The sequence below is a fragment of the Eubalaena glacialis genome, chromosome 16, assembly GCF_028564815.1.
Source record: "Eubalaena glacialis isolate mEubGla1 chromosome 16, mEubGla1.1.hap2.+ XY, whole genome shotgun sequence".
Lineage (NCBI taxonomy): Eukaryota > Metazoa > Chordata > Mammalia > Artiodactyla > Balaenidae > Eubalaena > Eubalaena glacialis.
The window spans coordinates 10,858,139-10,862,483 of NC_083731.1; the positions used below are offsets into that span (position 1 = coordinate 10,858,139).

At 38.9% G+C, this 4,345-nt stretch overlaps 1 pseudogene; it reads left to right on the forward strand.

The window, feature by feature from the left end:
• Window positions 1–603: 603 nt before the first annotated feature.
• LOC133076450 (asparagine synthetase [glutamine-hydrolyzing]-like) lies at window positions 604–2,883 on the forward strand (annotated as a pseudogene).
• The last annotated feature ends 1,462 nt before the right edge of the window (window positions 2,884–4,345 follow it).

Sequence of the window (4,345 nt, forward strand, 5' to 3'; positions counted from 1 at the left end):
AAATAAAAGGCCTCCTCTTCCAAAAGGTTTCCACTGCTTTGAATCTTTCCTAATACCCTTATTCTATCTTAAAATGTACCAGAACATTCATAAAATGGGGAACTATGTACCTGTAAAAAGGAATGAGGAAAATCTCTACATACAACAGTGGAATGATTGCCAGGATATATTGCTGAGAGAAAAAAATCAAGGTAGATAACCTATGTAAGGTTGTTAGCATTTATCTAAGAAAAGAGAACTATAGATACATGGAGACTTCCCTGGCAGTCCAGTGGTTAAGACATTGCCTTCCAATGCAGGGGGTGCGGGTTCGATCCCTGGTCGGGGAGCTAAGGTCCCACATGCCTCGCGGCCAAAAAACCAAAACATAAAACAGAAGCAATATTGTAACAAATTCCATAAAGACTTAAAAATGGTCCACATCAAAAAAAATCTTAAAAAAAAAAAAAAGAGAACTACAAATACAGATACATAGATATGCTTATATTAATAACAAAAAATGGAGACGGTCCACAACCCTTGTCTCTACTCCTGCCAGCCTGGTCAGCTCATGCCTGGAGATCCTGTAGCTCCACTGCACCATGTGCGGCATTTGGACTCTTTGGTAGTGATGACTGTTCCTCTGATCAGTGTCTGAGTGATATGAAGATTGCACACAAAGGTCCAGATAGACACGTTTCATCTTTAGAATGTCAATGTCTATACCAACTGCTGCTTTGGATTTCACTGGTTGGCAGTAGTTGAACAACTGTTTGGAATGAAGCTAATTTGAGCAAAGAAATATCCTTAATTGTGGGTCTGTTACAATGGTGAGATCTATAACCACAAGGAGATACAACACCATTTTAAATTTGATCACCAGACCAAAGCAGATGGTGAGATAATCCTTCATCTTTATGACAAAGGAGGAACTGAGCAAACGATTTGTATGTTAGATGGGGTGTATGCATTTATTTTATTGGATGCTACCAATAAGAAAGTGTTCCTAGGCAGAGAGACACCTATGCAGTCAGACCTTTCTTTATAGCCATGATAGAAGATGGATTTTTGGCTGTGTGTTCAGAAGCTAAAGGTCTTGTTAATTTGACACACACCACAACTCCTTTTTCAAAGTGGAGCCTTTTTTTCCAGCACACTATAAAGTTTTGGATTTAAAGCCAAATGGCAAAGTTGCATCAGTGGAAATGAACACTGTAGAGATGAACTTCTGTCTGCCCTCTATAACAGTGTAGAGAAACTATTCCCAGGTCTTGAGATAGAAATTATGAAGAAAGGGCTTCCCTGATGGCACAGTGGTTAAGAATGCGCCTGCCAATGCAGGGGACACGGGTTCGAGCCCTGGTCCGGGAAGATCCCACATGCCACGGAGCAACTAAGCCCGTGCACCACAACTACTGAGCCTGCGCTCTAGAGCCCATGAGCCCAACTACTGAAGCCTGTGCGCCTAGAGCTGGTGCTCCACCACAAGAGAAGCCACCGCAATGCGAAGCCCGCACACCACAACGAAGAGTAGCCCCCGCTCACTGCAACTAGAGAAAGCCCGCGCGCAGCAACGAAAACCCAACGCAGCCAAAAATAAATAAGTTTTAAAAAAAAGAAAAGAAATTATGAAGAAAGGTGAGGAGAAATGGAGAGAGCAAGTATGGACAACTCTTTTAAGGACTTTTGCTATAAAGGAGAATGAGAAATAGAAGAGAGATATTACAGCATGTACAGATATGCATATGCTATAAATGATCCAGTAGGCAGGAGAAACACTGATGATTCAAGAGATAGGGAACGTCCTTAAACTGAAACTCAAACAACGTATACATGCTGTGATTCCACTGGAATAAAGTAATTAATGTTTGTCTAGGGAAACAGATTTATTCATGTTATTTTTTCTACTTCATATACATGCATACTTCTGGATCCTTTTTGACAATGTTACTAAGAAACGTTTGATGACAGACAGAAGGATTGGATGCTTTTAATTAAGGGACTTGGATTCCAGCTTGGCTGCTGTCGCCGTGTTGAAGCAGCTAAAAGTGACCCAAGTATAGTACGCTCCAGACATTTGCAATTGTCATGGAAGACAGTCTCAATTTACTGGCTGCTAGAAAGGTGGCAAATCATATTGGGAGGGAATATCATGAAGTCTTTTTTAACTCTTAGTAAGGTATTCGGGTCCTGGACGAAGTCATATTTTACTTGGAAACTTATGACATTACAACAGTCCATGCTTCAGTAGATATGTATTTAATTTCCAAGTACATTTGGAAGAGCACAGATACCACAGTGATCTTCTCTGGAGAAGGTTCAGACAAACTTACACAGGGATACAAATATTTTCACAAAAATTTCTTCTAAAAAAGCCAAGGAACAGAGTAAGAGACATCTGAAAGAACTCTGTTTGATGTTCTCCACACAGATCAAACTACTGCTGCCCATGGCCTTGAACTGAGGATCCCATTCCTGGATCATTGATTTTCTTCCTATTACTTGTCTCTGCCACCAGAAATGATAATACCAAAGAATGGGATAGAAAATATCTCCTGAGAGAGATATTTAAGTACTCTAGTCTGATATGTAAAGACATTCTCTGGTGACCAAAAAAAAAAATCCTTCCGTGATGGGATAGCCTCAGTTAAGAATTTCTGGTTTAGGATTTTACAGAATATACTGAACATCAGGTTGATGATGCAATGGATGGCAACTACAGGAAAAACATGTCCCTTCAGTACTCCTAAAACTAAAGACAGCTATTAGTATCATCAAATCTTTGAATGCCACTACCCAGGCCAGGCTGAGAGGCTGACTAATTCCTGGACGCCAAAGTAGATCAATGCCACTGACCCTCCTGCCTGCACTTTGACCCATTACAAGTCAGCTGACAAAGCTTAGGCACTCTCTAAGCTATAGACTGAAAGTGCTTCTTCTTCTTGTGAAGGGTAGCAGGTTTGGGGGCAGTGGGTAGAAGTAGCAGTGAGGGTCAACCACCCAGACTTACTTGGGCATAAAAAAAATGAAAGTCTCAAACCTAAAAAACAAAGGAAAAATAAATCATAAAATTAAAAAGAAATGGTTACCAATGGGGTGGAAGAAGGAATAGGATGCAGGAGACAGAGATAGAAGCCAGACATGTTTTGCATACTTGACTTTGAAACTATGTAAATATTTTACATAGATCTAAAACAAAATTAAATTTTAGAAATCTCTAAGTATCCAAAGCAAAATGAAACAAATAATATCAGTTAGTGACCTCTTAACTACTAAATCCAATGCCTTGCTTCAGGGCACACTCAACTTAATTTATCTTTGACATTGTTGACCATTGACTCATTATTACAATTCTCTTCCTTTTTGGCTTTTCTGAGACCAATCTCCCCTGGTTTACCTTATAAGTCTCTGATTTCACTTCTCAGTATCCCTCACTGGGCCCTCTTCTTCTACCTGTCCTTTCAATGTAGGTAGTTCCCATTCTCAATTTACTTTTTTTTAATCTACTGCCCACTCCCAGCAGTAAAACACTTCCCTGGCTTCTATTAGACACATTTACATCAAATGATTATGAGAAAATAAATTTAAGATCAATATGAGTTGATCTACTATAGGGAAATACTGTCATGGGAGATTCAATTTCAAGGGAACTGCTCTAACAGTTTCTTCGAGTAAGCTGTTTCGCCCATCTACTAAATTCCTGTCCATTCCTCAAAACCCACCTCCCTCAGATATTACCTTCTCTGTGAAGCCTTCTTAGATTTGTCTGGCCAAAATTAGTTATTATTTCCTCTTCACTCTGATAACGTAAAATCTCTCTTATGATATTTATTATATTGTGACATATATCTGTGGGTATGTGTTCTCCAATGCCTAGACTATAAACTTTTGAAAGCAGTGAAACTGGGTATATGGTGCTAAGAAAGTAGGAAAAAAGAGAAGACTAAAATGAGGAAAAGAGAACAGAGTTGGAAGAACAGAGTTGAGCCCACAAGGAATCAAAGGGAAAGTCAGCTAATTTTCTTCCCCAAGAGTAAAATATAGGATAGTAGGATCTCCAACAGAGACACCAATTTAAAAGTGAATTATATACTGAAGAGTCATGAAATTCAAGGAATCTAAGACTGAGATTTGCTAATTTCTGACCAACTGACAGAAGTTTTATTGATAAAGCAAAAGGAGAAAATCCATACTTAACCAGTTAGCACAAAGTTACCTTAACAGAATCTAATAAGCCACAGAACAATTCTTTTTTAAATATATTACAGAAGATGGTGGTGATAGTGATGTAGTTTTTATCTCCCAAATCCACCCAAACAGACAAACTAGGGCAACAAAACTAAAAAGCATTAAACAACACCTACAA